Source organism: Etheostoma spectabile, unplaced genomic scaffold (genome assembly GCF_008692095.1).
Source record: "Etheostoma spectabile isolate EspeVRDwgs_2016 unplaced genomic scaffold, UIUC_Espe_1.0 scaffold00006953, whole genome shotgun sequence".
NCBI lineage: Eukaryota > Metazoa > Chordata > Actinopteri > Perciformes > Percidae > Etheostoma > Etheostoma spectabile.
The window spans coordinates 41,170-63,516 of record NW_022603436.1 but is presented as its reverse complement, the minus strand read 5'-3'; the positions used below and the strand labels follow the sequence as shown (position 1 = coordinate 63,516).

Below are 22,347 nucleotides of genomic sequence, written 5' to 3'. Positions count from 1 at the left end.
CTCCTAAGGAGTGTTGCTGTTGGACGTAACAGCTAAGTACTCTGAATTAGGAGCTGTTGCAATTAAGTTAAGTATTCAGTGATTAGCATTTATGCTAGTTAGCAACTAGCATAACACAGCGCTGGAAACTGGACCCGTGCTAGCCGCGTAATGAAGCTACTTATATCACTGCTACTGCTTATGTTGGTGGTTGGCGAACTCCTTTGTAAGAGGTTGCACCCACCCTTTAAATCGTCTATGCATAATGAGAACATCGAGTCTACTCCAGAGAGATTCTGCTTGCCCTCCAGCACAGAGGAGACTATTCTCCAGTTCTTCTACCAGAGGACGTCAGGAGAGACCCCTGCCTCTGGGAATTTCCACCGGCGAAAAAGATGCAGGCATGGAGGGATGTCAGACAACGGCTCCGGCGCAGGGGTAATAAGCCACCACTTCCTTCTATTATTTTGAGCATGTACGGGTGCTGTTCAGCAAAATGGAGGAGCTTCGTCTCAATACACGTCATTGCCATGAATACAGAGAGTCGTGCATTATGGTCTTAACTGAGTCTTGGCTCCGTAAGGATATACCGGACAATATGCTTCAGCTGGAGGGCTTCTGTTGTGTCCGAGCGGAAAGAGATGTCTCCTCAGGAAGACCAGAGGAGGAGGTATCTGCGTGTATGTGAGAGATTCTTGGTGCAAACAACTGACAATTAGGGAAACTTCATGTGACCCGGATCTGGAACTGCTCTGTCTTTCTATGAGACCCTTTTATCTACCAAGGGAGTTTGGGAATATTGTAATATGCGCTGCCTATGTCGCCCCCAGTGGAAATGCTGGTAGGGCTGCTAATCTCCTTGCTGAATGTGTGCATAATCAACTTCAGCGCACTCCAGGGGCACCTATTTTTATACTAGGGAATTTCAACCACTGTCGGCTAGAGTCTGCTTTACCTGGATTTCATCAATACGTCAAATGTGGTACTCGAAACAACAAAGTGTTGGATAAATGTTTTGATAACATCAATAGTGCATATAAAGCTAAATCGCTTCCTCCTCTCTCCAACTCTGATCACTCGACTGTCCATCTCATACCCACATATAGATCTGTTCTCAATCCAGCAAGCCTCAACATAAGACTGTGTTGCAGTGGACTGAGGATACTGTCGAGACTTTGAGAGGATGTTCTCTTGTACTGACTGGAGCATTTTCCACTCTTTGGAGTTAAATGAGGCAACTGAAACAATTACTGATAATATTAAATTCTGTGTCGATAATGTTGTTCTCAAAAAGGATGTTTTGCATTTTCCTAACAATAAGCCATATATCACAAAGGAGGTGAAAGCATGTAATAATAAAAAAAGCTGGCCTTCAAAAGTAAGGACAGGCAGGAGGTGGCAGCTGCACAAAAGGATCTAAACAAGATGCTGAGGAAGGCCAGAGAAAACCACAGACAATCCATTGAACAGAACTTTTGCTCCTTGGACAAGAAAAAACTGTGGAATTCAATGAAACACATAACTAATATGAACCCTAAAAAAACTCAGATTGTCACTTGAATGACAGCGTCAGAGCTGATGAATTAAATGCCTTCTTTTTAAGATATGATGCACAGAATGACTGTTCTCTTGGGAAGGTGGAGCTTTTAGACTCCTTTAATGCCACTTCAGCTCAAATGATAATTGACACTTTGCAGGTACAGTTAATATTAAGCAAAGTTGGCAATAAGAAATCTATAGGTCCAGATGTTGCCCTTACATGCGAGGTAATAAAGTGTTTTGAGAGAGTAATGCTGAACTTACTTAGACAGGAAGTAACTCTTTGTGTCGATCCTTTCCAGTACGCTTATAGTAAAGGGCGTAGTACTGTTGATGCCGTCATTACAGTGTCTCATTTAATAAGGAAGCACTTAGAAGATTCCGACGCCTATGCACGTGTTTTATTTGCTGATTTTAGTTCTGCTTTTGATACGGTCCGCCCCCATTTGCTAGTTCAGAGGCTTGTGGACATGAAAGTCAATCCTTTTATTATCAAATGGTTTTATTCTCTTTTAACAAATAGGTCACAACAAGTGAGGGTAAATACTACACTCTCTAAGATAAAACATTGTAGTACAGGGTTACCTCAAGGAGCTGTTAGCTCACCTTTCTTGTTCACACTTTATACCAACGAGTGCAGACGTAGTGAGTCCAACAACTATGTCATAACATTTTCTGATGACACAATTATTTTAAGTTTATTGCATGCTGGTGACTGCCCTTCTACTTATTACAGGGAGATTGACGTCTTTAAGAACTGGTGTGAGAGGAATCATCTCATCCTTAATAATACAAAAACAAAAGAGATGATATTTGATCCCAGAGAAGTGCGTGTCCATGACAATGTAATCATCGGGGATAGAGAAATCGAGCAAGTAGTTTCTTATAAGTACTTGGGTATACAATTAGAAAACTTACTAAAAGGAAATATTCATGTTGACTATCTGTGTGCCATATTGGCGCAAAGACTGCATTTTCTCCGCAGATTGAGACTGGTAGGGGTGAGTACCAAGATCATGACTTCATTCTACAATTCTGTACTGGAAAGTCTGATCAGATATGGTATGGCATCCTGGTTTGGCACCCTTACCATCCAGTGCAAATCCAAAAATTGAGAAACTAATAAAAACAGCAATGAAGGTTATGGGAAAGAAAGAGTATACTTCGCTTCAGACCATCTTTGAAAAAACAGTTGTCACCCAGGCTCAGAAAATCCTGAATGACCCCTCACATATTTTGCACTCAGAATATAATGTTTTACCTTCGGGGAAACGCTTTAGAGCTAGCAGATGGAAAAGTAATCGCTATGGGCTGTCTTTCGTTCCAACTTCCATAGCGCTCCTAAATAAACAATCTGCACGGAACAAAATAGCTTGAAGCACTTACAGCACTTTATTTAGTTATTTTTAATCATGGTCTAACTAGCTTAGTTCAATTTTTACTATTTGATCTTATGTGATTCTGTTATATAGTATTGTGGCGGTTGTATTTTGTTTGTCATATTGTTTTTCTTAGATGTGCTCTAGTGTAATTTATACAGAATTATCTGTTTTATCATTCTGTTTTTTATTGACGTGGTAATCAATTGACAGGGGAAGGTCATGTTACTTGTGCATTGTCTGCAATGTAGGGTGGGTTGTATGTTGTATGTGTTTGAAAAATGTCTGTGTTTAATGCTGTTTACAGCAGCATAATATAGTACTGATGCCCAAGACAAATTTCCCTCAGGGGACAATAAAGTTATCTTGATCTTGAAGTGCGATGCCTCACTCTGTAACTAAAACCGAGATGTGTTTCAGGTGTTTGATGTGTTTGATGTGTTTCAGGTGTCTGAAGTGATTCAGGTGTTAGATGTTTTTGATATGTTTCAGGTATTAGGTATTAGATGTATATGTAAATTGGTGCATAAAAGTGTGTGTGAATACAGGAAATGGAGCCTTTGATGCTCAAATCCTTGCTGGTGGAGGACACCCAACTACCACATAGTGAGCTACTGCCACCCATCAACATTTGACCCCAACATGATTTGAAAACGCATCCTTCTGAACATGGGTCAGACGCGCTACCGCTGCGCCACAAGGTCTGCTGAATAATGCATTTACACATCAACTTTTTTTCTGATTAATGCATATACAGATTAACTTTCTTTTTGGTTAATGCATATACATGTGTGCATTTCTCCATGGAGAAAGCGTTTAAGCGTTTTGTTACTTTCACAGTAGTCATGTTGCAAATCAACCTGGTTTTGAATCAAAAAAGACACAGAAATCTCCCTTTTTACAATATATGTCTTTCAAGGGATGACTTCCATTTTTCAAAACCTGAACCCTATTTTCTTACTTTGTTGTGTCTAAGTGACTGATTTAGATAGATAACAATCTTTGACATTGGTGTAGTATTAAGCAAGATCGCTGCAGTCGGCAGCAGCAAAACAAGCTACAAAGTGAGTTAAAAGGGGAAAATGTCCAGGTTGCTTATACCTTCACAAAAGTGCTTGTTTTGCCACTGACAGGCTCAGATTAATATTCTAAGTGTCTGACAACTTTATGGAAAGGATTTTAAGGAGGTCAACCTTTCTGGTAAAGAGTAAGATGCTTTTTTTAAACATAAAACATCCACGTAATTGCGAAACCCACCAGACTCCATGTAAATAAACAGCAATTTTAGCATCGTAAAATGCACTTCATTCAAAGTCAACAGAAACAAACTGAAACTATGAAAAGCCATTTTGGGTCGTCTTTTCACTTTTTTTGTCAGCCACAGCAGAGGGCCCGACTGGCTCCGCCGAGGAACAGAGCTACCAGCTCTGGGGGCAGGGTCAGGGACCAGGGTAAGTGGTTTAGAAAGGTATTAGGGATCATGAATGCGCTTCAGAAAAGCTGAAAACAAATTAGCCCATAGTGTCACACCACCTTGTGTGTGTGTGTGTAACTAGATTAAAAAGTAAATGCTTTGGACTTTTTTTGGCACTTTAGGGATTTATGGCTTAGACTAATGCTGTTTATGTGTAAAGGTTATATTTTATGTTATGGGATTTGTCCTCAGACCTGCTGTACTTTCCTATGGACTATGGGATCAGGTCAGAGTTGATTGTGGGAAAAAGGTTTATCTGGCATTATTCATACAGGAAGAGCTGGAAGAATACAGACACAATACTCAAAGGCAGCCTTACCTTCAGACTCCTTCTACAAGGTTGAAGTAAATGTTTTGTTAAAAATTAATCCAGTTTTCTTGCAATTGTATTTCTAGTGAGGGCTGGCAGACTTACACTATCCTTAAAAACCTGCACAGAACCATGTAATTGAGAGAATGTGGTCAGAAGTGAATGCCAGCGTCAACTACCCTTTGAAGACAGCTTTGGTGGAGCTGGGGGACCAAGAGGAAGTCAACATGGAGGACAAAACATCAAAATATTGTGTCTCAAACCAAAGACATGCCAGCTGGCTAGGATTGGCATCACAAAAGTCACAGAGGCATGGAATGCACACAGGATCCCGGGTATAATTAATTTAATATTACTGGCTACATTAATTACATTACTTATCATTTTTGCTGTGCTATTATAGATTTCAATTTGTATTGGATTAATTCATTTGTAGCTTGAATTAAACTGCAAATGCATATTGAAACTACAGTATATGGGCAGATTCAACATGTAAAACACGTTATGTTTTGCAGGAAAGGGAATACCAAATGAACTGCCTAAAGAAGGCTGTCGTGCAAAAATTCCCGTGGACCTTCTGCCTGATGGTTCTGTTGCAGCTGACCTGTATCAGCAGGAAATGGGATCCACGTTGAAAAGGGAATCCACTTTTGGATGTGATCCTTTCCCTCTGAAGAGGCCCAACAATGGACTGAAACTGAGTTTGGTTCTCACTTTGACATGTTATCACTGTATGAAAATGTGGTTTACCATAACTACGGCCCTTTTAAAGATGCAGTTAGGTCTCCTATTGATTTCCCCAGAAGGTGTGTGTGACCTGCAGTGGTCAAGAAAGAAGCAGTATACTTCCAAAAATAACATTTATTAAAGAGGAAACTGGAAAAGTGGTTTCAGTCCATAACAAGATAAATGCACTAACAATGCAGTAACTCTGATTTTTTTACAATGAATACACAACACTTACAATCTTTGTTTTTTCTTGCGCTTTTGTCTAAAAAATCAAGCTCATCAGATCACAAGAAAGAACATAACATCAGTTAATCTGTTTTAACTACTTCCTTTATAAACTGTTCTTTTAAGAGGTCAATTGCCATTAGGAATAACTTCTCCATTCCAAAATGTGTAATAAAACATCAAACGAGATTCGTGTATCGATGTATCGAGCAGATGTGATAACAAAAAATGTAAACCAGAGATGGTTAGAAATGTTCCTGGAAAGCTGCAGGTTGTCATTCCAACATAACACCACAACAGATGATTTTATTAACAAGTTTTTCTTCCTCTGAGAAAACAGATTAATGAAATCAACAGCTGTGGTGTTTGCTGAAATGCAAACTTTGCAGCCTCTGCAGCTTTCCAGTAACATGGATGCCATCTTGCTGAAACAATGTTACATGAGTTACTCTGTTTGTATCTCAAGAGAGAAGAAGACAGGAAAGCAGAGAGACCCTTAACATTGTGCAGCTTGGATTTAAACTCTTGAGCTCTGCATTTCAGACAGTGATCTGTGGTTAACAGCCACTGCTCCACACATGTTCAGCACCCAACCAGAGACCAGTGGAAAACATGGGCTCTTCCGTTGCACTGCAAGGTTGTAATCAAAGAAAAAATATGCAGAATGCTATTTAATTGTTTATTTCAAAATGAAAAAAGGAACTTAACATGTACTATATATGTACCTATTGTTACATAACTTACACATACCTTTACAAATTAGACAGGTGAAGGTGTCCCTTAAGGAGCTCACATAAACTGGTGGGTCCCATTCCTGTGCTATGCTACCAGTGTTGTCTGGTTGAGTTCTAGGGGGTTCTTCTCTGCTGACCTCCGGGGTAACACTCAACTCACTGAGGTCTAACTTGTCTGTCTGTCTTCTCTGTATTACTCTGGCTACTGGCTCAATGCTCCCTAGAATAGATCTGCAGGAGAGGGTCACCTCGTGTTTGGTGTGGTTGCCAATTGGCACTGTAACATAGAGGACTTTAGCCTGGTTAATCTCTATTAGGCTATCACCAACATCTACATCAACATCTAGCTACACTGTAAGTGTTAACTAAAATGTATTCTGCAATATCGATACGAATTCTGATATTTTTAAACATATGTAAAATTACAAAATAGATTCATAACAAATTAAACAATTTTTCTTAGAACAAAAGATGTAAATAAACTGACCGTCATATTGGAGTGGTTGGCAGGGTACAATGCCTTGCTCAAGAGCACCTGGCAGTACCCAGGAGGTGAAGTGGCCTCTCTCTAGCCACCAATTCACATTCCATACTTTGGTCCACACGGGGACTTAGACTAGCAACCCTCTGGTTCCCAACCCAACTCCATAGAGACTGAGCTTAACATTTGACCCAGACGTGATTTGAACAAGTAACCTTCTGACTTGGAGTCAGACGCGCTACCGTTGCACCACAAGGTCCACCGATAATTGCGTATACACATCAACTTTCTTTTAGATTAATCCATTTTGTTTTTTTCTGGGAAATATTCTGATATGATATAAAGTCACCAGACGTCCGAGATCAAAACTGGGAACATAATCCCTGAAAATGGAGAAACACAGGGACATTTCCAGTTTGACTATCAATCTGATTGAAAAACCTAATGTTGTGTCTTTAAAAACAGAACAGGGACAGAGGTAGTTTTTTTATGTGATGTAGGCTATGATTGGTATTTTACAAATTACACACTATAAATATGGTAGAGAAGCAGAAACAGACAGTGGCAGTAAAGTCAGATATTTTAATAAGTTGAAGAAACAATATGATTATATTATTAGAGTCTACTTGAAGCTTTTTATATTTGTCTCTCTTTCTCTCTCACACACACACACACACACACACACACACACACACACACACACACACACACACTGTACTACCACGTTGTTCTGCATCTGTCTCCTCCCAGCCCTTGACATTTAGCAGCCCCACTCCCAACACACACAGACACACACTAGGGCTGAACGATATTTACAAAATGTGAATTTGCAATATTGATTATGAATACTGCAATATCAATATGTTTTCTGATATTTTTAAACATATGTACAATTACAAAAAAGATTCATAACAAATTAAACAAGTTTTCTTACAACAAAAGGTTTATTTCTACTGACAGTCTGCCGTTGCGCCACAAGGTCTACTTACTAATGCATATACACATCAACTTTCTTTTTGATTAATGCATATACACATCAACTTTCTTTTTGATTAATGCATATACACATCAAATTTATTTTGGATTAATGCAAATACACATCAACTTTCTTTTAAGATGCAGTTCTGGAATGTTAGGTTGCAGTTCTAGAACAATAGTTGAAGTTTTAGAATTTAAACATGCGTTGTCACCAGACTTTAGTTTAATCTGAGGAACAGGAGGTCAGCACAGGCCATGATCGTAGAATGCAGGTACATTTTAGTCTGGTAAATTACAGGGATTTTTACACTGGGATGGAACTGATAATCTTGCAATTGACAGCCGATCTACCCCAATACAGCCACCTGATACAGTGCAGAACTCAGGGATTCTCACTCTCTAAAACATCATTGCCCAACGTGGGCCTCAAACCCACGACCTTGAGATTAAGAGTCTCATGCTCTACCGACTGAGCTAGCCAGGCACTTCTTCAGTTTTGAGTTGCGGTCCAAAACATTTTACTTAAACGTTCTGAAATGTTACAGTTCTAGAATGTTAGGTTGAAGTTCTAGAATGTTAGCTTTAAATTCTAGAATGTTAAGCTGCAGTTCTTTCGAAGAAGTCAAGTCTTTTGGGGGGGGGGGTTAAATGTGTGGGAGTGTTAATGGTCGGGTTGAATATGTTTGTATGAAGAAGTACGTTGTTTTGTTTCAATACACGTTGTGAAACTCATATCAATGTTTTCCTTTGTCTATGGACAGGATTATTAATCTCACTTAACGGTATGTAGAGGGGTTGTGGTCTATGACAGATTTTTCAATACATTTAACAAGTTTCCTAAACTCTTAACACACCAACACACCCAAAACACACAATTGGCAAAACATTTAATTTCATGCTCTAAATCCCACATTGTAGGCAAGGCAAGGCAAGGCGGCGTTATTTGTAGAGCACATTTCAGCAACAGGGCAATTCAAAGTGCTTCACACAAGTAAAAACAGTTAAAAATTATAAGCGTATAAAACACATGAATAGACAGTTAAAAACAAAAAAGACACATAAACATAAGAATAAAAGTTACAGTGCAGCATAAGAAATTTAAAGATAAAACATATGAATGGACAGTCTAAAACAAAATAGAAACATTAGGACACATAAAACACAAGAATAAAAGTTACAGTGCAGCAAGCTAAACTCCAAAACTAATTTTCAAAATACAATAATACTCTAACACAACACGCTATGTCTAACAAAACACTGCAAACATGTTTCAAAATCAAATAATTATTCCAAACACTAACACATGTTCTCCTCCAACAGGAACATTTAGGCAATCATAACACAATGATAAATAAACACTCATCAGCTGACATTACAGAAACTACATTATTTTAGATGTGTCAGGTATGCATTTATACAATAGACATTATATTGCATTGTGTTTTGCACATGCATTTTATTTCTTTTGTTGAAAAACTTCAATACCAATTTTCGCCAAGTTGAAGCCAGCCTCGTCAACATAGATAATTTCATGTGGGACTTGATTGGCCTCCAACTCCATGACTCTCTGAAAGAAATTAGACACAGTGTATGTAACTGCTGTGCTGTACTGTATATCTACTGTATGTCCTAATGTACTCCAGGTTTATAGAGTAGTTTACAGTAATGACTGTATTGCATAACCTTACCTGGACGTATTGGTGACGGAGTTCTTTGATGCGTTCACTGTTCCTTTCAAAAGGAACTTTCTATAGTTGTTTCATTCGGACTCTGTGTTTAGCTAGAGTCCGAGAAATGGATGTTGTGCTGATTGCTGCAATGTTCCCAAAGACAAGGTTGTCCTCTACAACTCTGGACTGAATGTCCTTCAGTTTCATTTCATTGTCAGCAATCACCATGTTGACAATAGCAAGTTCCTGGGGCCTGTTGCACGAAACTAGGATAAGGGATTAAGCCGGGATATTCAAGTTATCCTGGATGAATTTAGCTTGGACTCGGTTGCACGAAACCAGATTGAATTAAGCCCAGCCAAGTAACCATGGAGATTTATTCTTTGCGGCTAGCCTGGTCCAGAGCAGGCTAACAGCCGGGCTAAGATTAATCCTGGAGTCTCATGTGTCAAATCAGCTGCGGCTCTGATCCAAAATAAACGTGTTTAACAGTTATTCCGTTGTCTTCTGCATGTGTTCTGCTTTATTTTTATTAACATGCATTAGCCTACTTGTCTCTATTGTTGTCGCGAGTTTGATTTAAACCCTACTACAGCTGTTTAGATGGTCAGAAATGGTTGCACTGGCACCCAGATGCGGAGTGGGACTTTTCCCGGTGGGACGGTACTATGTCGAGGCTGCCTGGCGTGCGGCCGGTGCCCGGTGGCCGGTGGCCGCCGCGTCCCGGTGGCTGCTGCCCGGTGGCCGGTGGCTGCTGCCCGGTGGCCGGTGGCCGCCGCTGCCCGGTGGCCGCCGCTGCCGGTGGCCGGTGGCTGCTGCCCGGTGGCTGCTGCCCGGTGCCTGGTGCCCGGTGGCCGGTGGCCGGTGGCCAGTGGCTATTGCCTACCAGCAGACTTGCGAGTTGTGTCAGTGTCCACTCTCTCTGTAAAAGTAGAGATGAGCAGCGCAGCGTCCGTGGTCTCAGCTTCAGGTTTCTACAGGACGCGCTCCGGAGATTAAGTGTGACGATATTAATGTAGCGATATTCCAGATGATATTAATGTAGCGATGTTCCAGATGATATTAATGTAGCGATGTTCCCAGATGATAATAATGGCAGACTGGTCAGAGACCAATACATTCATGATTTCATTTTCTTGTTGCTTGTCCTTCTCTAATAAAGGGTAGTTTGTGTTACCCCTTAATAAGTGGGCCTAATGTTTTTTGATATACCTTACATTGGTTTCATAACCTTCCTAATAAGTCTCACATCACCGGTATAATAACGTGGTCTATATACAGCACGTAGCCTATGTAGTGGAGTTATCATTCATCACACTGGGAACACCACAATGCTTCTTCATCTTTTTATTCTGGTGCGGTCACTTGTCAGAAGAATAAAAAAACATGAATATTGTTTTACATATGCTCACAGCGTGTATTGAAGTCATTTACTTTTTTTCTAGTTGTTGTCCCTTTCTGATTGTTCTATATGAACATTAATTGTATAAATAATTAGATATAGATTATAGAGATTTGTGCATGGTTGTAAAACATGTTCTCACGTTGTGAATAAGGGTTTGAAAGTAAGCCTAAAGTCCGTAGGGTCCATTTCCCGAGGAACATTAGTTCCCTCTGCTCACTTTTGAGGCAAAGTAGATATTTTTACACCCCCACATATTCAGTCGGGTCCGCTATGTCGGGCTTTTTTTCTCCGTTTGATAAGAGCCGTATTTCCCTTTTTCCATATTCTTCCCCTCCTCGTTACTTTCCATTAGAAGATGCTGCTCATTGGGTGAAACATTTGGCGCATGCGTCTTCTCATCTCTGCATCAGTAAATCTGTGATCGATAACGTGGTCTATTTGAGAAAGCCGTGAACGTGCACTTATCCCGGCTATCTACACCTGGCTTGACATAGCTCCACCTGTTTATCCTGGCTCGGCAAACGTGCAACCGATTAAGCCGCTATGAGCAGGTCACACTAAGTCAAGCTGCGCTTTATCACTTATCCTGGATATCTTTATTCTACTTTCGTGCAACAGGCCCCTGTTCTTCATCCAGGAGCTTTCCTCTTCCCCCTGAGGGAGGTAGACATTGAATCCTTAGAGAGACACAATGCAGTTACATTATGAGACCAGAGGCATAAAGTCACTCTAATACTGTAAATGGTAATTTTACAGTATTTACACTTTGATGTAGGAGAAGCAATATCCTACCTGTTGGTTTCTCTGAAAACACGGACAGTAGATGCCAGTGTGTCCCGGCTGATATTTGGCTGTACTCGTTCACCAGCCTCTCTGTATGCTAGCCCGTGGTTTATGACATGGTCAATGATAGTAGGTCTTATTTGATCAGTTACCCTAGTTCTGGTCCTTCTTTGAGCGCCACCATGCATTCTGACTCCTCTTCCTCTACCTTGCCCCACTCCTCTCCCTTGTCCTGGTACTCGTCTTCCTCACCCTCGTGCAGGCATTTCCTTCTTTCTTTCTTTCTTTCTTTCTTTCTTTGTGTTGATCTATATTGTTCCTTTTCCACCCAAGACCAGCCCAAAAAATTCACTATATGAATAGTTGTTCACCTTGACTTAAGCCTGTAAGGTTAGGTTTAGAACATGGTGTTATCTGTTCTGACATACAGTGTTAAAGCCTTGGTAAATTTGGCAGTAAAAGTCTATTGTTTGAGATTGTGTGTAAAAGGAGTTTAAGCATTTTAAATTTGTGTTAATTGTATGCATTATGTGTTAGAGCAACCAGAAATATGTTAATAGTATAGCTTACACATGCGGATGTGGTGCTAACTAAGTTAAGAGTTTTGGAAAATTGTTAAAAGTATTGAAAAATCTGTCATAGTAATTGTAAAAAACTGTAATATCAAAGAAAGTTGATGTGTATATGCATTAATCTAAAAGAAAGTTGATGTCATAATGAATTGTGATGATGACTAAATGAATAGTGATGATGACATAATAAATGTGTTTATGCATTAATCAAAAAGAAATTTGATGTGTACATGCATTTATTAAAAAGAAAGTTGATGTGTATATGCATTAATGTCAAAGAATGTTGGTGGTATATGGATTAATATCAATGAAAGTTGATGTGAATCTAAATTAATCTAGAAGAAAGTTGATGTCGTAATGAATAGTGATGATGACATAATGAATGTGTATATGCATTAATGAAAAAAAAAGTTGTTAAGTATATATGCAGAAATCTAAAAAAAAACTCTATGCGTATATGCGTTAATCTAAAAGAAAGTTTATGTATGTATGCATTAATCAAAAATTAATTTGATGAGTATACGCAATAATAAAAAAGAAAGTTGATGTGTATATGCATAAATCAAAAACAAAATTGATGTCATAATGAATGGTGATGATACAATAAAAAGAAAGTTGATATGTATATGCATTAATCTATGAAAAAAGTTGATGTCATAATGAATAGTGATGATGACATAATGAATGTGTATGTGCATTGTTCAAAGGGAAATTTGATGTGTATATGCATTTATTAAAAAGAAAGTTGATGTGTTTATGCATTAATATAAAAGAAAGTTGATGTCATAATGAATTTTGATGATGACAAAAGGAATGGTGATGATATAATTAAAAAAAGTTGATGTGTGTATGCATAAATCTTAAAGAAAGTTGATCAGTATATGTATTTATTAAAAAGAAAATTAATGTGTTTATGTATTAATGCAAAAGAAAGTTAATGTGTATATAAATTAATGAAAAAGAAAGTTGATCTGTATATGCATTAATATAAAAGAAAGTTGATGTGTTTATGCATTTATTAAAAAGGAAGTTGATGTCATAATGAATAGTGATGAAAATGAATAAAGATTAAAAAGAAAGTTGATCTGTATTTGCATTAATCAAAAAGAAAGTTGATGTGTATATGCATTAATCTAAAAGAAAGTTGATGTGTATATGCATTAATCTAAAAGAAAGTTGATGTGTATATGCATTAATCTAAAAGAAAGTTCATGTGTATACACATAAATCAAAAAGAAAGTTGATGTGTATATGCATAATGTTATGGGTCCGCTGTCTTCTGTGTTGTTGTTTGTCTGTCTGTGTTCCATCGGCCGCCAGAGGGCGCTCCTCCTAGATTCCATGAGAGGCGTGTCTACTCCTCCCCTCCTCCGTCTTACTACACAGCTGAGCATCATCATCATTACCACTCCATCCATACTTAAACCTTGGCCGACCACCTCTTTGGCGCCAGTTCGTTACCTACATTCCCGTGGTAACTGGTCCTGTACTAAGCTTGTTGGTATTCCTTTACCTTGAATATGCACCTACCTTGTGTTTCTGCCACAACGTTTGTGTTCCGTCTCGTCGTCTGTCTTGGATCTCCTTCATCTCCCACGTCACCTTCCGTGTCTGGATTGTTTGTGTGTTTGTTTTTGTGTTGGTTATTCTGTTCCCTCAGAATTAAACCCATTACTGTGTACATCACTCCCTCTTGTGGTTGTTCTGTGTCCGGGTCCTACACCTCACCTAACACATAAATCTAAAAGAAAGTTGATGTGTTCATGCATAAATCTAAAAGAAAGTTGATGTGTTTATGCATAATTCAAAAAGAAAGTTGATGTGTATATGCATTAATCTAAAAGAGAGATGATGTTTATATGCGTAAATTAAAAAGAAAGTTATTGTGTATATGCATTAATATCAAAGAAAGTTGATGTGTATATGCAGTAATATCAAAGAAAGTTGATGTATATATGCAGTAATATCAAAGAAAGTTGATGTGTATATGCAGTAATATCAAAGAATGTTGATGGTATATGGATTAATATCAATGAAAGTTGATGTGTTTATGCTTTACCGTCTTTGAGCCCTGCTGACATCGTCCCAACAAATGTATTTTTGAAAATATTTGATATCCTCGGCCCCTGGGTGGAAAATATAATTAACCTGTCACTTAAATCTGGCACAGTTCCAAATTACTTCAAACACGCATTGGTAAATCCGGTCCTTAAAAAGCCCAATCTTGACCCTTCAGAACCCAAAAACTACAGGCCCATATCTAAACTTCCATTTATCTCCAAAATCTTGGAAAAAGTAGTTGCATGCCAGCTGACCTCCTTTATGGAGCAGCACAACTTGTTTGATACTTTTCAATCTGGCTTTCGAAAATCTCACTCCACTGAAACAGCTCTAATCAATGTTTCTAGTGATGTGATGATGACAGCAGACTCCGGCCGCTACACTGTACTTGTACTTCTTAATTTGACATCGACTTTTGACACTGTGGATCACGGTATATTGATCAATAGGCTTCACAATGAGATGGGACTATCAGGATCTGTCCTTCAGTGGTTCTCATCCTATATTTGTGACAGAACCTTCAATCTTGCTGTAAATAATGTTCAGTCTGATGTGACAAATTTGTCTTGCGGAGTGGCACAGGGTTCAGTTTTGGGCCCTATTTTGTTCTTACTGTACATTTTGCCACTTGGTCAAATTATCCGCTGTTTCAAAGATGTTTCATACCACTTCTACGCTGATGATGTTCAGCTGTATTGTTCTTTTAATGATGCTGAATTTCACCGTTTGCCTCTGTTTCTAGAGTGTGTGCCCTCCATCAAAGACTGGCTAGCCACAAACTATTTACAGATAAATTCAAACAAGACTGAAATGTTGATTTTTGCCCCAAACCATAAGATCCCGCTTATCAAACAGCAGCTTGGCTCCCTGGGCCCTTTTGTCAAATCCAGCCTCAGAAACCTGGGGGTTGTGTTTGACCAGGCCATGTCCCTGGAGACACACTCAAAACAGCTTGTTCAAAATTGTGTTTTTCACCTTAGGAACATCTCTAAAATTCGCAAAATGTTGTCAAAGAAGGATCTGGAAATGATAATTCATGCTTTCATATCAACAAGACTCGACTACTGCAACGCTGTTTTTACCTGTTTGAATAAGTCTGCTTTAAACAAATTGCAAATTGTTCAAAATTCTGCTGCCAGACTTCTAACAGGTGCCCCTCGAAGGTCTCATATTACCCCTGTCTTGTTGGACCTCCACTGGCTCCCTGTAAAATTCAGGATTGATTTTAAGATTTTAGTGCTGACTTTCAGAGCCTTAAACGGTCAGGCCCCACATTACATCCTATATGAGCTACATGAGTGACAGCGGTCAGTGGTCCTGGACCTCGGAGGAGAATGGCTGCAGTCCCAGGGCTCTCCTTCCTGCTGGTCTCTCTCATCAGGAGCATCCATGCAGGAGACCACCTCATCATCAGAAAGAAAGGGTCCTCTTACACCTTCAAGCCCCCCAAGAACACCACCTCCTGCCTGATCTCCAGGTCTGTTGGTGGGGAGAACCTGGTCCTGTGGAACACCTCTGACCTCTGGTCCAACCAGTCCTCAGTACCTGGACCCCTGAAACAACGACTGGTCAGCGTTGTGGAGACTTCTTCTTACACCATCACACACCTGACCCAGTCCGACTCCGGCCCGTACCAAGAGGAGTGCTGGACCGAGGGCACCGTAACCCATGGCAACAACATCACTATCACGGTTTGTACTTCAATAGATGCGGACTTTATCAGAGCCAGACTCGGAGAAACAGTGGACCTGCCATGTGGGGGACCAGCTGGTAATCAGGACGTCCAGTGGTTCATACAGGACCCTGGATATGAGCAGGAGACATGGATCAGAGTTTTTGGGGACAAGACGACACCAGTGGTGGACGATATTGGAGGAAGATACCAAGTGGTGACAAAGTCATCAGATCTTCGTGTTTCCAACGTCACGGTAACAGACTTTAGACTGTACAGATGTCTGGTGATGGACCAGCAGCGGTGTGTCGGCAGTTGGACTGTGCGGTTGTACCCAAAGTATAAGAGAATCTACCGCTCAGAGGGACAGACCGCCGTGTTGCCGTGCACCTTCGCTGACTCCACTGATGAACAGCCCCCCCGCTGGTCTACTCGGATCTCCCCTGATCCAGGACTACTGAACCAGACTGATCCTTCAGTAGACCAGAACTACTCGCTGGTGTTTTCATCTCTGATGTTAAATCACTCAGGTCGGTACTTCTGTAGAGTCTCTATGAGAGAGCAACAGTATGTGCTGGTGGTGTGTCCCACATTCGGCCCCCCCACTGTAGAGCTCTTCTCAGAGGGAGATGATGTCACTCTCAGGTGCACAGGTGGGGGGGGGGGGTAGGGAGCATGATTGGTTCATCAAGTCAGACCGAACAGAGGGAAGAGTCTTTAATGTAAGGTCTGGTCAGAGCATGAGCAGAGTGAGCAGGGACTATGTTAATGGTAACCTGGTTATTTCTAATATGTCAGTGGGGGACACGGGTGGGTACTGGTGTGTAGTTACTGACCTATATGACCAGTGCATGTCCACAGAGAGGACGGTGGTGGTCTACGTGGAGCCCTTTGGGATCTACTCCACCTTCTTCAAAGTGAGATGCTCAGTGCTCAGCGTCCTGCTGCTGCGTCCTGCTGCTGATGCTCTGTGCTGCTGTAGTCGCTGTGAGGTCAGTGAGTGTCAAAGAATTCTTAAAAAGTCTTAAAAAGTCATAGTATGTTGAAATATTCATAAAGTCATTGTTTAGTATGTCGAAAAAAACATAAAATGTCATACTGTAGTATGTCAAAATATTTTTTTTAAATGTATAGTATAGTTGTCAAAAAATTCATAGAAAGTCACAAAAAGTCATTGTATAGTATGTCAAAATATTCCTAAAAAGTCGTAGTGTAGTATGTCGTAAAGTCCAAATTTGTAGTTGTTGTAAAACAAGAAGAATCTATAGTCCTCTGGAGAATGCGGGTGTTGATCCTGCTACCTCTCGCATGCTAAGCAAGCGCTCTACCATTTGAGCTAATTCCCCTTTTCAAAAAAAGCCATAGTATGTCAAAAATTCATAAAAAGTTATAGTATAGTATGTCGAAAATTCGTAAAAAGTCATAAAAAGTCATAGTATAGTATGTCAAAAATTCATAAAAAATCATAAAAATTCATAGTATAGTATGTCAAAAAAATTCATAGCATAGTATGCTGAAAAAAGTCATAGTATAGGATGTCGAAATATTCATAAAAAGTTATAGTATATGTCAAAAATTCATATAAGCCATAGTATAGTATGACACAATATTCATAAAATGTCATAAAAAGTCATAGTATAGTATGTCTAAATATTCATAAAAAGTCGTAGTGTAGTATGTCGTAACAAGTCAAGATTTATAAATCTTGTTGTAAAACAAGAAGAATCTAAAGTCTTCTGGAGAATGCGGGCGTTGATCCCGCTACCTCTCGCATGCTAAGCAAGCGCTCTACCATTTGAGCTAATTCCCCTTTTCAAATAAAGCAATAGTATGTCAAAAATTCATAAAAAGTCATAAAAAGTTATAGTATAGTATGTCGAAAATTCGTAAAAATTCATAAAAAGTCATAGTATAGTATGTCAAAAATTCATAAAAATTCATAAAAAGTCATATTATAGTATATCAAAAAAATTCATAGCATAGTATGTTGAAAAAATTCATAGTATAGGATGTTGAAATATTCATAAAAAGTTATAGTATAATATGTCAAAAATTCATACAAGCCATAGTATGGTATGACAAAATATTCATAAAATGTCATAAAAAGTCATAGTATAGTATGTCTAAATATTCATAGAAAGTCGTAGTGTAGTATGTCATAAAAAGTCCAAACTTGTAGTTCTTGTTGTAAAACAAGAAGAATCTAAAGTCCTCTGGAGAATGCAGGCATTGATCCCGCTACCTCTCGCATGCTAAGCAAGCGCTCTACCATTTGAGCTAATTCCCCTTTTCAAAAAAAGCCATAGTATGTCAAAAATTCATTAAAAAGTCATAAAAAGTTGTAGTATAGTATGTCGAAAATTCGTAAAAAGTCATAAAAAGTCATAGTATAGTATGTCAAAAAAATTCATAGCATAGTATGCTGAAAAAAGTCATAGTATAGGATGTCGAAATATTCATAAAAAGTTATAGTATATGTCAAAAATTCATATAAGCCATAGTATAGTATGACAAAATATTCATAAAATGTCATAAAAAGTCATAGTATAGTATGTCTAAATATTCATAAAAAGTCGTAGTGTAGTATGTCATAAAAAGTCCAGATTTATAGTTCTTGTTGTAAAACAAGAAGAATCTAAAGTCCTCTGGAGAATGCGGGCATTGATCCCGCTACCTCTCGCATGCTAAGCAAGCGCTCTACCATTTGAGCTAATTCCCCTTTTTCAAAAAATGTCGTAGTATGTTGAAAAAACAAATTCATAAACGTTATAGTATAGTATGACAAAAAATCATGACAGTCATAGTTTAGTATGACAAATACCTTGCTGGGATTGTTCCTTTTTAACCTGAGGTTCAACAATTGGTGAAAACTTCCTTTCCAGCACTTTGGAGAAGAAAATCCACAAGTAATTGTGATCTCCATATTGATCAAAGTATTTGTCATTATCATTTTGGCCATAACCATGCTACTAAAAGAGATTTTATCAAACCAGGTTGGGCAAGTAACCTTTCAGCTGACTTCTTGTAAAAAAAGTAACTCGGCTCAAATAAAGCTACTGTGATGGCTGGGAATCGAACCCAGGTCAACTGCTTGGAAGGCAGCTATGCTCACCACTATACCACCATCACTTGGCAATACAATGTTTACTTCATATCTTGTAATACATCTGGGTATTGAGACTGAAAACGCTCTCTTTCACTGAAAGTCCCTCCAGGGGGTCCTGTGTTATCACATTCACAAGAATAGGAAGTGTGTGTGTATGTCCAAGCTCCCTTCAATAGCTCAGTTGGTAGAGTAGAGGACTGTAGAGGCATGTAGCTGAAATCCTTAGGTCGCTGGTTCAAATCCGGCTTGAAGGAGAAGATTTTTTCCAGAGTTTCCCTTCAGGGATCAATCAAGAATTTCTGATTCTGATGTAGAGCTGGACGGACGACCCAAAAGCATAATACTTCTTGCCAAGACATAACATGAAACAAAAAAAAGAGGTGGGCTAGATATGAGCGCAGAAATCCTCTTACGACAGGATTTACGTGATATTAATGAAACGTTCGTATCACGCCAATCAGAGCGTAAGAATGATCGTACATTGATAAATGCAGCGGCTGGAAAGCTAAGAAGTGATAGTAGTATTTTGATGAATTTGCATCACGTATGACACTCTCTTTTCCATCACATTCAATAAATAAACAAGATTATTCAATCCATGCCTCCCCTTCTATGCAAAGTAGTCTCATCCAGGACCTATCACACCATAAGCGAGAATCATAAACCTAGACCAATGAACAAGGAGAGTCATGTCCTGCTTGTTTGTTCCTTATATTTTTGCTCAGTTGTTTTTGTAGCATGTAGTTGAAGCAGGATATGAAAAATTGCCAACATGCTGTACTACAATTGTGCTGGCTCCTAATCTGGGTTAATTTAACATAAACTGGATTTTATAGTACAGATTACTGTCGGAACAGCACCCTGTTTCAGGGCTCGTCCGGGAGTTGAACCCGGGACCTCTCGCACCCAAAGCAAGAATCATACCCCTAGACCAACGAGCCACATAAAACTATTCTATCAGCAATTTTCCATCAAGTAAATGTGACCAGTCAGTGACTCAAAAGGCAATTGTTAAGTAGTTTGTTTGGCATGTAGTGTTTTTATGGCTCCACTGCCAGATTGAGCTTTCTGATTATATTGGACGAAAGACTACTTTAGAAGCAAAACATTTTACCAACATTTGAACTTGAATTTTTCGGTCAGAAGTGACAGCAGAAAAGCCTAGTTTCCACCATCTATTGGACGACAGACTACTTTTGCCATAATTGGAAATTGAATATTGGTAAAAAGGAAATGCAGCTTGAAAAAGGAAGTGCAGCTTGGATTTGTCACTGACTTGAAAGACTATGGTCAGGTCAATTGGCATGGGGTCTTTTCATGGCTCCACGGCCCGATTCAGCTTTCCAATATCATTTGACAACAGGAAACATTTGATACAATTTTTTTTACCAAAACACAGACTTGATTTTGTCAGTAAAAAGTGATAGTAAAATCGTGATAAATTTGCGGGGGCAATGACACTCTTTTCCATCACACTCAATAAATAAACCAGATTATTCAATCCATGCTTCCACTTCTATGCAAAGTGGTCTCATCCAGGACCTATCGCACCCTAAGGGAGAATCATACCCATAGACCAAAGGTCGGCAACCCGCGGCTCAGGAACCTCATGCGGCTCTTTGATGCTTCTCCTCAGCTTTTGAAAATAATTAATGAGTATTTAATTAAAATGTATTTTATTTTAGTTTGTTCATGTTCAAAATGTAATTCTAGGAAGATTATGGCGATCTTGTAACTTCTAAAATATTTAAATATTTTAATATTATTTATTTTTTTGTCGTTGTCGCTCTTAATACACGTCACAATGTGCGACACCCGCCAGTGAGTGTTTTTTTTAAAAACTTTTTGACCCCAGGTAGGCCAACTATGGAGAATTCAAAGAAAAGAAAAGTATGTGATGAAAACAGGACGTTCAATGCTACGTGGGCAGATTCATTTGCTTTCACTGCTGACGAGACTGGTTTACCAGTGTGCCTAAAATGTAATGACAAACTAGCTAACAACAAAAAGTCAAATGTCACAAGACATTTCCAGAATAAACACGCAGCCTTTGCTCAGAAATATCCGGTTGGAGATGTTTTGGAACTGACACAGAGGACTGATCAGAGCAAAAATCACTTCAAGAAGTGGATGAAGTTCAAGAACATATGCTAGTTTTGTTGCCGCTCAGGAAATAGTGAGGCACGGGAAGCCGTTTACAGATGGAGAATATAGAAAAAGAATCTTTCATTAAGATTTCAGAATGTACTATTCAAGGACTTTAAAAACAAGAGTGAAATTGTGCAGAAAATCAGGGATATGTCCCTCTCTGCAAAGACTGTCAAAGACAGAACCATAAAAATGGCAGAAGACATCACCAGACAGCAAATTAAAGACATCAATTCAGCTGTGGCCTACTCAATTTCAATTCAATTTCAATTCAATCAATTGCTTGTGATGAATCTAAAGACGAAGGTGATATTGAACAAATAGCGCTGTTCTGCCGGTATGTAAACTTGATACCACTAAAAGGGCAAACACGGGGGGGGGGGGGGGGGGGACGTTTGGAGGCTCTTCGCGTGACCTTCCCTCTTGCAATTGTCTATCAAACTGCTCATTACCGTCTGCGTCTCGTTTTTCTTGCTTGACCGTGTTTATTTAGTAAGTTAAAGTGTCCTGAACCTGACAGTCATGAATGTTGTCATTCAGATTGTGAGCAAAATAATGGCAAAAGGTGTAAATCCCCGTCAGTTCCGTTCGTTACTGGACGAGCTGGAAAGCACGTATTCTGATCTCCTGCTGCACAACAAAGTCCGGTGGCTGTCCACAGGCGAGGCGTTGAAACGCTTTGTGGCATGTCTGGAGGAAGTGAAAACCTTCCTGGGCAGCAAAGGGCTCATATTTCCTGAGCTAGAACAGCCAGAGTGGCTCGAAAAGCTACACTTCTTGGTAGACATGACATCGCACCTGAACACAGCTCTTCAGGGTAAAGGACGCACAGCCCTGCACATGTTGGAGGAGGTTTTGGCATTCGAGCGCAAGTTGACGGTGCTTGCCAGAGATTTACAGAAAGGCACACTGTCACACTTCCCCAGTTTGAGAGAGTTCAGAGAAGCTCACATGATCAATTTAGAATTTTTACATTCTGCAGTCATCGCAATGCAAACATCGTTCGGGAAACGATTCAGTGAGTTCAGAGAGGAAAAACCCACATGATCCTTCCCTGTCACTCCCCTAAGCCTCGATCCATCCCTGTTGAATATGACAGCAT

General features: G+C 39.3%; 1 long non-coding RNA gene and 4 other non-coding genes across 5 annotated transcripts; 2 read left to right on the top strand and 3 right to left on the bottom strand.

Moving 5' to 3' along the window:
* The first annotated feature begins 5,141 nt into the window (after positions 1–5,141).
* Positions 5,142–16,878, top strand: LOC116678295 (uncharacterized). Its single transcript, XR_004329214.1, has 3 exons — positions 5,142–5,152; positions 6,534–6,542; positions 16,340–16,878. It is a non-coding gene; the product is annotated as an uncharacterized LOC116678295 (long non-coding RNA).
* Positions 16,879–18,637: 1,759 nt separating this feature from the next.
* Positions 18,638–18,710, bottom strand: trnaa-agc (transfer RNA alanine (anticodon AGC)). The gene has a single exon. It is a non-coding gene; the product is annotated as a tRNA-Ala (tRNA).
* Positions 18,711–19,048: 338 nt separating this feature from the next.
* On the bottom strand, positions 19,049–19,120 carry trnag-ucc (transfer RNA glycine (anticodon UCC)). The gene has a single exon. It is a non-coding gene; the product is annotated as a tRNA-Gly (tRNA).
* A 143-nt stretch (positions 19,121–19,263) lies between these two features.
* trnay-gua (transfer RNA tyrosine (anticodon GUA)) lies at positions 19,264–19,351 on the top strand. Its single transcript is given in 2 exon segments — positions 19,264–19,300; positions 19,316–19,351. It is a non-coding gene; the product is annotated as a tRNA-Tyr (tRNA).
* Positions 19,352–19,966: 615 nt separating this feature from the next.
* On the bottom strand, positions 19,967–20,038 carry trnap-ugg (transfer RNA proline (anticodon UGG)). Its single transcript has one exon. It is a non-coding gene; the product is annotated as a tRNA-Pro (tRNA).
* Between the last annotated feature and the right edge of the window lie 2,309 nt (positions 20,039–22,347).